Here is a 15,456-nt window from a genome sequence, read left to right as displayed (position 1 = left end):
TAGTTCTCACATTTCTATGGTTTATTATTTTCATTATTCATTAATTACATTTTTTCTTATCTATTATTATTTATTGTGTGTTGAATAATTATTTGCTAATTATACCAATAATATCCACAGCATCTTGACACTCTTAGAAATGCTTATATGTTGGATGTGTTGGACATAGAAATGGAGTGACAGCTGTGGCAACTGGTGAGTGAGTTTTACAATTAGGCAAGTTTCCTTTGACCCAGGTTTATTCGACAAAAGCAATGTTGCAACAAAAAAACATTGTGACATGTGTAATGGAAACGGCAGCTGTAGGAGAAATTTTCTAAAGATCAACAACATTTTAATCCATTTGACAGGGGTGGATTTTTCTTTTGTCTAACTTTCTTTATTGCAACAACTGATTATGAAAAAGGTGTTTTTCTAATAAATGATGTTTGCCAAATAATTTTGAAGGTACGCGAGGCACGTGATGTCATCAGTCTCATCAAGTAACTATAAAGCTCCACTCCAAAATCTAAATGCCTACCACTTGCTAAATCAAATTTTCAACTATAAAAATTATGTTTCTTTGCAGGACAAGGATTGTTTTGACTTTCAGGAATGCCTGAATTGCTTCGCATTCATTTTCTGGTTGGCTGGATACAAATACCGTATTAGTCAATTCTTGCATTCTATCCATGCTGGCTTTTGTTTGCTATCAGACATGAAACGGAGAGGTGGGAGGGCAAAAAGGCTGTCGCCAATTTATTAATGCGCAATGTGCCTAAATGGATAATGGAAACACTTCAAACAATTAATTTGTATTCGACACTAGGTTTTTGAGAAAGAGTTTGTGTCACTGATCCACACAAAATACCCCATAATGTCAACGTTTATTTCATTTTTACAAATTAATAAAAAAATGAACAGCTGAAAAGTATTCAACCCCTTTGTTATGGCAAGCCTAAACAAATGGGCTTCACAAGTCACATAATAAATTGCATGGACTCACTCTGTGTGCAATAAAAGTGTTTAACATGATTTTTGAATGACTACCTCATCTCTGTACCCCACACATACAACTATTTTTAATGTCCCTCACTTGAGCAGTGAATTTCAAACACAGATTCAACTATAAAGACCAGGGAGGTTTTTCAAATGCTTAGTAAAGAAGGGTACCTCAGGGATTTCACCATGAGGCCAATGCTGAATTTTAAACAGTTACAGAGTTTAAGAGATGTTAAGTTACCTAAATCTCGCACATACATTATTACAAAGCTAAATAATAGGAATTTTAATGAGCAAAAAGTTTTGTCTGAGCTGGTGTGACTTGTGGGTTGCGTCAACTATCACTGACCCGTATCAGGCCCTTAATTATTTTATTTCCATGTTTAACACCGTTGCAGATAAACATGTGGTGTACAAAAGGCTAAGGATAAAAGACAAATCTATTCCTTGGTTCACACATGAATTAAAAAATTAATGTAACTTGGGCTAAGGCTAGACGTCTGATTGGCAGTCCTTCAGACATTTGACAAATAGATGTCTATCTCTGGTTAGAAAAGCAAAATCAACATATTTCTTGAATTGTGTATTGGAGAGTGGTGGTAATCCAGCTCATTCCTGGAAAGTGGTCAAATCTTTGAAACAAAACTCCACCCCCTCATTGCCCCTGCAAGTTTTGACAGTCTCTGATCCCATAGTAGACAAAAAGGAAATGTGTAGTGCTTTTAATAACCATTTTGCTTCAGCTGGCCACCTGTTTGAAAGTATAGTCTCTGAAAATGTATATCATTCCACTAGAGGGAGTCCTTTAGTCACCTCAGAACAGATTGTAGAGAATGATGCACTAAACAGACTCACATACTATATTTTAATTTCAACCATTTAATGTCTACGATGTATTAAGTGCCTTGCTAAAGGTTGATGTAAAAAAAAATCCACAGGGTAGATGATGCCATCTATTTTGTGAAGGGCACCAGTCCCCATGTGCAGTTGCAAACCGTAGTCTGGCTTTTTTATGGCGGTTTTGGAGCAGTGTCTTCTTCCTTGCTGAGCGGCCTTTCAGGTTATGTCGATTTAGGACTCGATTTACTATGGATATGGATACTTTTGTACCTGTTCCCTCCAGCATCTTCACAAGGTCCTTTGCTGTTGTTCTGGGATTGATTTGCACTTTTCGCACCAAAGTACGTTCATCTCTAGGAGACAGAACACGTCTCCTTCTTGAGCGGTATGATGGCTGTGTGGTCCCATGGTGTTTATACTTGCGTACTATTGTTTGTACAGATGAACGTGGTACCTTCAGGCATTTGGAAATTGCTCCCAAGTATGAACCAGAAATTTTTTCTAAGTTCTTGGCTGATTTATTTTGATTTTCCCATGATGTCAAGCAAAGAGGCACTGAGTTTGAAGGTAGGCCTTGAAATACATCCACAGGTACACCTCCAATTGACTCAAATGATGTCAATTAGCCTGTCAGAAGCTTCTAAAGCCATGACATCATTTTCTGGAATTTTCCAAGCTGTTTAAAGGCACAGTGAACTTAGTGTATGTAAACTTCTGACCAACTGGAATTGTGATACAGTGAATTATAAGTGAAATAATCTGTCTGTAAACAATTGTTGGAAAAACTACTTGTGTCATGTACAAAGTAGATGTCCTAACCGACTTGCCAAAACTATAGTTTGTTAACAAGAAATTTGTGGAGTGGTTGAAAAACGAGTTTTAATGACTCCAACCTAAGTGTATGTAAACTTCCGACTTCAACTGTATATATGTTATATATCGAAAACAGTCACTTATTAAATAATTATCTCTTATCAGTCTCATTCTGAACGTCGCATAATCCTTGAACCTGCAAGAACCCTTTCCTTATTGATGAATCAGCAATACACTAATTGGCTTAATTATTTATTTGCTAACTAACTAAATAATAACACAATACAAACACACATAGGTTATTAATTACTAACGTAATACAATGAAAACAGGTCCCTAGCTGGACTGGACTAACATTAGCATGAATGCCTGGGTAGTGGAGGGGTCAGAATCGAAGGGAGAGACAGAGATTCAAACTATCGTAGGTACTTTGGAAACAACGCTCACAGTAATCATAATATTTATGCACTCTAATAATCGCTCATTCTGATTAGAAATGCAGCATGTATTTACGTGTTGCTGTCCTCGATAGTTGAGTTGAGGATGTAGGACTCTGGTTTGCCCTCCAGAGATCTTTGCACCGAAATGATTTTAAGGTAGAGTCCAGTTTATTGGGAACCCATTAGAAAACCTTGGATATATTCGAATAACAGCTGTCAGACTGTTGGATGAAGGCACCTTCAGATGTATCTTCAGTGTTTTCCCCAGTGGCGCATACAATAAAGAGATTCCTCTGACTGTGCTTGGTAAGAACTCTTCCTTCACTCTTTGTATCACTGTTTCTACTTTTGAAAGTCTATAAAGACTGTGTGTGATAATCAAAACTTGACAGCTAAAAAGTTTTATTTTATATTTTCTAAACAATACAAAACATATACATAAAAACAACTACATCATATAAACATCAACTATAGCACACAGAAGACATCAAAACTATGAAATAATAAATATGGAATCATGTAGTAATCAAAATGGTGTTAAAGAAATCAACATATATTTTATATTTGAGTTTCTTCAAAGTAGCCAGCCTTTTCCTTGATGACAGTTATGCACACTCTTGGCATTCACTCAACCAGCTTCATTAGGTAGTCACCTGGAATGCATTTCAATGAACAGGAGTGTCTTCTTAAAAGTTAATTTGTGGAATTTCTTTCCTTCTTAATTGATTTTTAGCCAATCAGTTGTGTTGTGACAATGTATACAGAAGATAGCCCTATTTGGTAAAAGACTAAGTCCATATTATGGCAAGAAAAGCTCAAATAAGCAAAGAGAAATGACAGTTGATCATTACTTTAAACATGAAGGTCAGTCAATACGGAAAATGTCAAGAACTTTGAAACGTTCTTCAAGTGCAGTCACAAAAACCATCAAGCGCTATGATGAAACTGGCTCTCATGAGGACTGCTACTAAAGGACACCAATAATAAGAAGAGAATTGCCTGGGCCAAGAAACACGAGCAATGGACATTAGACCGATGGAAATATGTCCTTTGGTCTGATGAGTCCAAATTTGAGATTTTTGGTCCCACCCGCCATGTCTTTGTTTGATGCAGAGTACATGAACGGATGTTCTCTGCATGTGTGGTTTCCACCGTGAAGCATGGAGGAGGAGGTGTGGTGGTGTGGGGGTGCTTGGCTGGTGACACTGTCGGTGATTCATTTAGAATTCACGGCACACTTAACCAGCATGGCTACCATATCATTTGGCAGCGATGTGCGCAGCGATACGCCATCCTATCTGGTTTGCGCTTAGTGGGACTATCATTTGTTTTTCAACAGGACAATAACCCAAAACACACCTCCATGCTGTGTAAGCTAGTTGACCAAGAAGGAGAGTGATGCAGTGCTGCATCAGATTACCTGGCCTCCACAATCACCCAACCTTAACCCAATTGAGATGGTTTGGTATGAGTTGGACCGAAGAGTGGAGTAAAAGCAGCCAACAATTGCTCAGCATATGTGGGAACTCCTTCAAGACTGTTGGAAAAGCATTCCTCGTGAAGGTGGTTGAGAGAATGACAAGAGTGTGCAAAGCTGTCATCAAGGCAAAGGGTGGCTACTTTGAAGAATCTAAAATCTGAAATATATTTTGATTTGTTTAACAACTTTTTGGTTACTACATGATTCCATATGTGTTATTTCATAGTTTTGATGTCTTCACTATTATTCTACAATGTAGAAAATAGTCAAAATTAAGAAATGAGTAGGTGTGTCCAAACTTTTGACTGGTACTGTATGTCACAAGTAAAAGTATTGGGTATTGAGCTGATACAATTCCAAGTCTGGAAGGTTAAAACCACCTTCAGACTTAGGAATATGTAAAACTTTCCTTTTTATTCTATGAATTGTATTTGCCCATATAAAGTCTGTTATGACTGAGTATACTTTTTTGAAGAATATCTTCGGTGGGGTAACTGGTATTACCGAAAATAAATACAAAAACTTTGACAGCCATTCCATTCTAAAGAGGTAAGTTCACTATTCAAGTGAAGTCACACTTAGAAAAAATTGTTCCAAAGGTTTTTTTCCAGAGAGATAGGATTCTACCTATAACCTTTTTTATCTGAAGATCCGTTTTTAGAAGAAAGGGCTCCCGAGTGGTGCAGCGGTCTAAGACACTGCATCTCAGTGCTTGAGGCGTCACTACAGACCCCCTTGTTCGATTCCAGGCTGTATCACATCCGGCCGTGATTGGGAGTCCCGTAGGTTAGCGCACAATTGGCCCAGCGTCGTCCGGGTTTGGCCGGTGTAGGCAGTCATTGTAAATAAGAATTTGTTCTTAACTGACTTGCCTAGTTAAATAAAGGTTAAATAAAATAAATTACTTTATTCTTTGGATGGAAAGAAGGGACAAAGAACCCTTCTGAATTTGAATAAGACTTTCTTATTTTATTTCTTATTTTTTTACTTTAACATCAGGAGTGCTAGTAATCTGATACATTTTAAAAGATAGATAATGTTTTAAACTGTACCTACAGTATACGGGGAATATTTGTGCATATGATCTGTGCCTTTACCACTATACACCATCGAAACGCATCGTATAACACATTCATGAATGACAAAACAGACAGTCAAAAAATAAATCATAAGGAATAAGGTTTTGAACTGTCTGTCCTATATTTAGGAGATATAAGAAAGCTCAGGAAATATATTTTGATTTGTTAATACTTTCTGAAGGCACTGTATATATATTTGTTCTGGTGTAGAGTAAAACACTCAAAACCACTCCCATCATTATCATATTTCTCAGCATGCTCTATTGGAGTTAGATTTTTTGTAATTGTTTGTTTCAAATTTGTGTTTTTGCATGTCCAGTGATTAGTATATTAATCTTATGCTACACAAAGATAAATAACATATATTTTTCATGTGTCTGGTATATGTGACAGTATGTGACAGTACATGTTACAGTATATGGAAGCAGCCTACATAGAGGCTTCTACCTAGCACCAAAAAAGATTCCCCTATGGGGACAACCCAAAGAACCCTATATGGTTCTGTTTAGCACCTTTAAAAAAAAGAGGGTATCCTGTTACTCAAGCTGTAACCAGGAGAGCCCAGGCATCAATAGTTTCCCTTATGGTGGAACAGATGTGTACATATGTACACCACGATGTTACAGGATTGGGTCGCAGTTAAGCATATTAATTGTTAACTATTAATATTAAACAAATCAGGTAAATACGTGATCTTTCTCTCACAGCATAATAGATTATATATTCCCCATCATTCCCCTCTTTGAGACTTCTAGTCTCAACTAAATCCCCATAGAGTCCCCATAGAGGTGGGCAGAAGGGACCAAAACCGGCCCAGAGGTCTCAACATAGTAATTCAACTCAACCTGTTGATCTTTGTGGAGGACCATAAGGCCAAGGACAAATTTGTTAATTATACATTTTCCCATACAACACAAAACACAAACACCAATTAGGAGTAAAAACAGGGGCAGAAGGATTGGTAACAGCCAGTATTTCCCCAAAGGTGTAAGTCAACCAGTATTTTCTAACATCACAGTCTTCAGCAGTAAAGGGTAGCTCAGCTAATCCTTCGCAACCTGCATTCTGGCCCTGGGTATTGGCAACATTTAACATTACATTTGACCTTGCTTTTGTTACCAGTTTTAAACACATATTAAAGCAAAGGATGAGCAGCAAAATCAATACAATGTCTAAATGTCACGTTCGTTTACGGACGGGTCAGACCAAGGCGCAGCGTGATATAAATACATTTTTATTTCACAACGAATAAACACACGACAAAACAACAAACCAACGAAACGTGAAGTCCAAAGGCTGAACACAAAACGAGCCTAAACACGGAACAAGATCCCACAACTAACGAGTGCCAATAGGCTGCCGAAGTATGATCCCCAATCAGAGACAACGAGCGACAGCTGCCTCTGATTGGGAACCACACCGGCCAACATAGATCCACACATACTAGATAGAAACATAGAAAACAGAACATAGAATATTCACACCCTGACTCAACATATAAGAGTCCCCTGAGTCAGGGCGTGACAGTACCCCCGCACAACCTTTACCTAACAGGGTAGGGGCCGGGTGGACATTCCGCCTCGGAGGCGGATCCGGCTCCGGGCATGACGACCACATACTCTCCGACTCCCTGTTGCGCCCCTGGTCTGGTCTGGACCTCGGCGCGCTGCTTCCCCTCCCCTTCCTCCCACGAAGTACCAAGCCCTGTCTGGACCCTGGTGTGGGAGACCCCGAACCTGGAGAGGGGCTGACGTCTGGGTCTGGACTGGAACCGCTGACCGGAGCTGGACCGGGCGCCGGTGGAGCGGACTGCTCAGGCTCCGGACTGGAGCCGCTGACCGGAGCTGGACTGGGCACCGGTGGAGCGGACTGCTCTGGCTCCGGAGTGGAGCTGCTGACCGGAGCTGGATCAGGCACCGGTGGAGCGGACTGCTCTGCCTCCGGAGTGGAGCAGCTGACCGGGGCCTAATCAGGCACCGGTGGAACGGGCACGGGCCGGGCCGGACTGGCGACACGCACCACTGGCTTGGTGCGAGGAGCAGGAACAGGCCGGGCCGGACTGGGAACACGCACCACTGGCTTGGTGCGAGGAGCAGGAACGGGCCGGGCCGGACTGGCGACACGCACCACCGGCTTGGTGCGAGGAGCAGGAACAGGCCGGGCCGGACTGGGAACACGCACCACTGGCTTGGTGCGAGGAGCAGGAACGGGCCGGGCCAGACTGGCGACACGCACCACCGGCTTGTTGCGAGGAGCAGGAACAGGCAGGGCCGAACTGGGAACACGCACCACTGGCTTGGTGCGAGGAGCAGGAACAGGCCGGGCCGGACTGGGAACACGCACCACTGGCTTGGTGCGAGGAGCAGGAACGGGCCGGGCCGGACTGGCGACACGCACCACCGGCTTGGTGCGAGGAGCAGGAACAGGCTGGGCCGGACTGGGAACACGCACCACTGGCTTGGTGCGAGGAGCAGGAACGGGCACGGGCCGGACTGGCGACACACACCACTGGCTTGGTGTTAGGAGCAGGAACAGGCCGGGCTGGACTGGGAACACGCACCACTGGCTTGGTGCGAGGAGCAGGAATGGGCCGGGCCGGACTGGCGACACACAACACTGGCTTGGTGCGAGGAGCAGGAACAGGCCGGCCAGGACTGGGAACACGTACCACTGGCTTGGTGCGAGGAGCAGGAACGGGCCGGGCCGGACTGGCGACACGCACCACTGGCTTGGTGCTAGGAGCAGGAACAGGCCGGACTGGGAACACGCACCACTGGCTTGGTGCAAGGAGCAGGAACGGGCCGGGCCAGACTGGCGACACACACCACTGGCTTGGTGCGAGGAGCAGGAACAGGCCGGGCTGGACTGGGAACACGCACCACTGGCTTGGTGCTAGGAGCAGGAACAGGCCGGAATGGGAACACGCACCACTGTTCTGGTGCGAGGAGCAGGAACAGGCCGGGCCGGACCGGACTGGCGACACGCACCACTGGCTTGGTGCGAGGAGCAGGAACAGGCCGGGCCGGACTGGGAACACGCACCACTGGCGACACACACCACTGGCTTGGTGCGAGGAGCAGGAACAGGCCGGGCTGGACTGGGAACACGCACCACTGGCTTGGTGCTAGGAGCAGGAACAGGCCGGAATGGGAACACGCACCACTGTTCTGGTGCGAGGAGCAGGAACAGGCCGGGCCGGACCGGACTGGCGACACGCACCACTGACTTGGTGCGAGGAGCAGGAACAGGCCGGGCCGGACTGGGAACACGCACCACTGGCTTGGTGCGAGGAGCAGGAACAGGCCGGGCCGGACTGGCGACACGCACCACTGGCTTGGTGCGAGGAGCAGGAACAGGCCGGGCCGGACTGGGAACCCACACCACTGGCTGGGTGCGAGGAGCAGGAACAGGCCGGGCCGGACTGGGAACACGCACCATTGGCTTGGTGCGAGGAGCAGGAACAGGCCGGACCGGACTGGCGACACGCACCACTGGCTTGGTGCGAGGAGCAGGAACAGGCCGGGCCGGACTGGGAACACGCACCACTGGCTTGGTGCGAGGAGCAGGAATGGGCCGGGCCGGAATGGGGACACGCACTACTGGCTTGGTGCGAGGAGCAGGAACAGGCCGGGCCGGACTGGGAACACGCACCACTGGCTTGGTGCGAGGAGCAGGAACGGGCCGGGCCAGACTGGCGACACGCACCACCGGCTTGGTGCGAGGAGCAGGAACAGGCCGGGCCGAACTGGGAACACGCACCACTGGCTTGGTGCGAGGAGCAGGAACAGGCCGGGCCGGACTGGGAACACGCACCACTGGCTTGGTGCGAGGAGCAGGAACGGGCCGGGCCGGACTGGCGACACGCACCACCGGCTTGGTGCGAGGAGCAGGAACAGGCCGGGCCGGACTGGGAACACGCACCACTGGCTTGGTGCGAGGAGCAGGAACGGGCACGGGCCGGACTGGCGACACACACCACTGGCTTGGTGTTAGGAGCAGGAACAGGCCGGGCTGGACTGGGAACACGCACCACTGGCTTGGTGCGAGGAGCAGGAATGGGCCGGGCCGGACTGGCGACACACAACACTGGCTTGGTGCGAGGAGCAGGAACAGGCCGGCCAGGACTGGGAACACGTACCACTGGCTTGGTGCGAGGAGCAGGAACGGGCCGGGCCGGACTGGCGACACGCACCACTGGCTTGGTGCTAGGAGCAGGAACAGGCCGGACTGGGAACACGCACCACTGGCTTGGTGCAAGGAGCAGGAACGGGCCGGGCCAGACTGGCGACACACACCACTGGCTTGGTGCGAGGAGCAGGAACAGGCCGGGCTGGACTGGGAACACGCACCACTGGCTTGGTGCTAGGAGCAGGAACAGGCCGGAATGGGAACACGCACCACTGTTCTGGTGCGAGGAGCAGGAACAGGCCGGGCCGGACCGGACTGGCGACACGCACCACTGGCTTGGTGCGAGGAGCAGGAACAGGCCGGGCCGGACTGGGAACACACACCACTGGCGACACACACCACTGGCTTGGTGCGAGGAGCAGGAACAGGCCGGGCTGGACTGGGAACACGCACCACTGGCTTGGTGCTAGGAGCAGGAACAGGCCGGAATGGGAACACGCACCACTGTTCTGGTGCGAGGAGCAGGAACAGGCCGGGCCGGACCGGACTGGCGACACGCACCACTGACTTGGTGCGAGGAGCAGGAACAGGCCGGGCCGGACTGTGAACACGCACCACTGGCTTGGTGCGAGGAGCAGGAACAGGCCGGGCCGGACTGGCGACACGCACCACTGGCTTGGTGCGAGGAGCAGGAACAGGCCGGGCCGGACTGGGAACCCACACCACTGGCTGGGTGCGAGGAGCAGGAACAGGCCGGGCCGGACTGGGAACACGCACCATTGGCTTGGTGCGAGGAGCAGGAACAGGCCGGACCGGACTGGCGACACGCACCACTGGCTTGGTGCGAGGAGCAGGAACAGGCCGGGCCGGACTGGGAACACGCACCACTGGCTTGGTGCGAGGAGCAGGAACGGGCCGGGCCGGACTGGGAACACGCACTACTGGCTTGGTGCGAGGAGCAGGAACAGGCCGGGCCGGACTGGGAACATGCACACACGCACCACTGGCTTGGTGCGAGGAGCAGGAACGGGCCGGGCCGGACTGTCGACACGCACCACTGGCTTGGTGTGAGGAGCAGGACTGGGTTTCTTTATTAACCCCCGCTCCTTCTGCTGCCTAACCAGCTCCTCTCTCCGTGCCTCCACTCTTTCCTTCTCCCTTAACCTGCAGATCCGCCCTTTCACGGCCTCCTGCTGCCTCGTCGTCCACCCTGTGTGCCCCCCCAAAATGTTCTTGGGGTTGCCTCTCTGGTCTCCGTTGTCGGCACTGTTGGTGCCGTCTCTCCTCTCCTGCCCGGGCTTCCTCCTTCACCCAGGATCCTCTATCGGCTACACTCTCTTTCATCGCTTCCCGATAACGGACGGCCTCCTCCTCTGTAATTCTCCCCCAACCGAGGAGGACATCTACTAAGGTTACCTCCTGTTGAGTCCCAGGCGTTTGCTCCTTCTGGGCATGCTGCTTGGTCCTTGTTTGGTGGGATCTTCTGTCACGTTAGTTTAAGGACGGGTCAGACCAAGGCGCAGCGTGATATGCATACATGTTTATTTCACAACGAATAAACACACGACAAAACAACAAACCAACGAAACGTGAAGTCCAAAGGCTGAACACAAAACAAGCCTAAACACGGAACAAGATCCCACAACTAACGAGTGCCAATAGGCTGCCTAAGTATGATCCCCAATCAGAGACAACGAGCGACAGCTGCCTCTGATTGGGAACCACACCGGCCAACATGAGTCAGGGCGTGACACTAAAACAACGGTCAGACACAGTTGCATGATCCACCCTCCAAACCCGGTATTATCTGGCCTAGCAAACGATGGTGGGCCTGTGTGGTTGTGTAATACAGAGAACGTCATGGGGTCAGGGTTACATGGTATCTCCACTAAGAATGGTAAGTCTATTTGCATATTCAGATGTACCCCTATGGGAACTCCCACAAGCGGTAAACCTGCTCCTATCTTAACCGGCCCCAACCCACACACCCAGCACTCTTTTTGTCCAGATGTAAGATTAACAACCATTTCTGCTCTAGATAAGAACAAATTGTCCTCATTGTTGTGAGGGCCCAGCAGGGCTCTCTTTCGACGATGACCATCTACTTCTGGGCCTCTACTGCGGGCCAGCATTGGTTCCTTTCGCTCAGGACTCCTTATACCAGGGGTGTCAAACGTCCGGCCCGCGGGCCGGATCAGGCCCGCAAACGGGTTTAATCCGGCCCGCGAGATGATTTTGTAAAGTATAAAAATGAGCTGCAATTTTTCAATAAAAGAAACTGCTGTTCCAATTGTGTCCACTGGATGGTGCAATAGCAATTGTGTTAAGCAAGCAAACTGTTTATACCGGGGCAGAGCAAATAGGTCAAGCAAGTGCAGCCAGTCCGGATGAGCTACTTTGTTTTGCCCGCGATATTTATTACGGCTTCTACTTTTAACATTATGTGCTTTGGCACCCTCATTGCCCCAATATGTCGCTGTCAAAAAAGAGAAAAGTGGACGCAGAGTGCAGAGTGTTCCATGAAAAATTGTCATCCTTCTATTTATTCACGGAATTGAATGGGAAAGCTGTATGTTTGGTGTGTTCACAGCATGTTGCAGTGCTGAAAGAATATAACCTTCGTCGCCACTATGTGAGTCTTCATGCCGACAAATATGACAACTTTCAAGGACAGCGGAGAAGAGAGAAGGTGAATGAACTGTTGGTGGGTCTGAAGAAACAGCAGTCTGTGTTTACTCACAGCCGAGACATCAGTGACGCTGCAGTGAAAGCTAGCTACCTCATTGCTAATGAAATCGCAGTGGCTTCAAAACCATTTAGTGAGGGTGAATTTGTAAAAACATGCATGATGAAGGCAGCGGAGATTGTGTGCCCTGAAAAGCACCAGGCTTTTGCAAATATCAGCCTGACAAGAAACACAGTTGCAGACAGGATTTCCGATCTTTCAGTGGATTTGGACAGCCAGACAGCCAGACATTACAGATGTTGCACAACTGGCCATTTTCATCCGCAGAGTTGATGACACATTGACCGTCACCGAGGAGTTCGTGGAGTTGGTGCCGATGACAGATACAACGACAGCAGCTGATATTTTCACTGCACTCGTCAGCGCGCTGGACAGGGTCGGAGTGGACTGGTCCCGCGCTGTCAGCCTGGCTACAGATGGTGCGCCCTCAATGATCGGGAAAAAAGCAGGCGTTGTGACAAAGTTCAGAGAGAAAGTGCAATCTGCAAATGGAGGACGTGATTTTTGGACTTTTCACTGTATTTTGCACCAGGAGGCTTTGTGTTGCAAGTCATTAAAGATGGATAACGTCATGAAGGTGGTTATTATTTTTATTATATTATTATATTATTATATTATATTATTATTATTATATTATCCAAACTGTTAATTTCATCCGATCCAGAAGCCTGAATCAACGTCAGTTTGACAGCCTTCTCAGAGAGAAAGACCACATCTATGGCCTGCCATACCACACTGAGGTAAGATGGTTAAGCCGAGGTGCTGTGCTGAGGCGTTTCTTTGATTTACGAGAAGAAATTGAACAGTTCATGGAAGAAAAGGGCAAACCAGTATTAGAATTTCATTCCGCAGAATGGATGCAGGACCATGCATTTATGGTGGATGTTACAGAGCACCTGAATAACTTGAACAAACAGCTGCAAGGGTGCAACAAAGTTGCCACGCAGTATTATGACAGCATACGTTCTTTCAAGTTGAAGCTGTCATTGTGGGAGACGCAACTCGCCGGTGGTGATGCAGCTCACTTCCCCTGTCTGAAAAATGTGTGCGCGACCCAACATGTGGCAGACATGAAGCGGTTCAAAGATAAAATAACGGGACTGTTAAGGGAGTTTGAGCAACGCTTTCAGATTTTTGGTGAACTGGAGAAAGACTTCAACGTTTTTTGTTCGCCATTAACCGTGAATCCCTCTGATCTGCCCGTCAGCATCCAACTTGAAATAATATACTTGCAGTGTGACTCGGATTTGAAGGGCAAATTTGCCGCAGCTGGCTTGGACACATTTTATCAGAATCTCTTGCCAGGTTACCCCAACTTGACAGCCCTCGCTGCAAAACTGTTGTGCATGTTTGGAACCGCATATCTTTGTGAGCAAGTTCTCTGTAATGAGCATAAATAAAACAAAGCTGCGCTCAAGGCTCACGCACAAGCACTTGAATCACATCCTGAAGTTGGCTGCCACTCAGGATGTGACGCCTGATATTGATGCGCTGGTGAAAGCTAAAAGATGCCAGGTATCAGGAGTCAAATAAACTATGCAACCCCACTTAAAGTGCTGCATGAGACACCCTGATATAGTTCTGTGATCTGTGATATACTTCTGTGAATCACTGAGGCATTGTGTGTTTGTGTGTTGTTTGTCCTCAGAATTTCAAATAGCTTGAGGTGTTTTATGATTAATAGTGATGTTGTGCTTTTGAACACACTGTCCTCAGGCTCCAGCTTTATGTTTATATGTTTTTATGTTGATGTGCTATTGTTTTTAATTTATTTTATTTTATTTGTATATTTAACCTATTCTTGACTCTGTGGTTCTTGCACTTGTTTGGGGAACAGGATTTCATTATTTGTATCTACATTTCTGCCTGAGAAATGACACCCTGATATAGTTCTGTGATCTGTGAAACAGTTCTGTGAATCACTGAGGCATTGTGTGTTTGTGTGTTCTTTTTCTTTAGAATTTTCAAATAAACTTGAGGTGTTTTATGATTAATAGTGATGTTGTGCTTGTACTATTTTGGACACACTGTCCTCAGGCTCCAGGTTTATGTTTTATGTTGATAGTATTAAAACAAAGAAAACAATCTGAAGTTGTTGTTTTTAAGTTATATATACCATGATTTTACCGGTCCGGCCCACTTGGGAATAGATTTTCCTCCATGTGGCCCCTGAGCTAAAATGAGTTTGACACCCCTGCCTTATACGATGACCATCTACTTCTGGGCCACTACTCCGGGCCGGCGTCGGTTCCCTTTGGCTCAGGACCTTCTTCCGTCACTAGGGTCTCGGGCTCAGGCAGAGTCTTTCTAAATTTATCAACATCGGTCTGTTGAGTCTGTCCTTCTGGCAGCGCACCAATAGGGAAGCTTAAAGTCACTGCTGCAAAGACACATGGACAGACAGAAAATAAAACAATGCTATGCAGTGGCAGGGCCATCTTCCTCTTCTGGGGTTGGAACTCTCCTACAGTGGAACACATGGATCCAGGTATCTCTCTCTGCTACTTATGTCAGCAACACCTGGTACAGGCCTCTCCACCTAGGGTCTTTCCAGCTCTTTCTTCTGTAGTCTTCTACCACCACAAAGTCTCCAGGGTGCAGACATTGCTCAGATTCTCCTGCTAGGTTGGGCAGAGAAGCCTTCAACCGTGGGAAGAGAGTCCTAAGAACATTGTTAAGTGAGACACAGTGCGCTACTGTACCATGTTTTCTTATCTTTCTGGAGAAGCCTTGATGTTAGGAAGTGCACATTCTTGCAGCCTGCTGCAGTCCACTAGTTTCAGAGACAGGCACCCATTTGTACTTTGTCTCCGGCCACAAATACATTTGCACATAAAACATTCCATTGAACCCATAACCCATTAATTACTACTGCTCATATTCTTAATACAATTTATGTATTCACCAAAAGGCCCCAGGCGACCAGTAATTACCCCTTTGGACACATGA

The sequence above is a fragment of the Coregonus lavaretus genome (assembly GCF_964263955.1).
Source record: "Coregonus lavaretus genome assembly, chromosome: 16".
NCBI classification, from domain to species: domain Eukaryota; kingdom Metazoa; phylum Chordata; class Actinopteri; order Salmoniformes; family Salmonidae; genus Coregonus; species Coregonus lavaretus.
The sequence above is the reverse complement of the archived record's forward strand: the minus strand, read 5'-3'. Positions refer to the sequence as shown.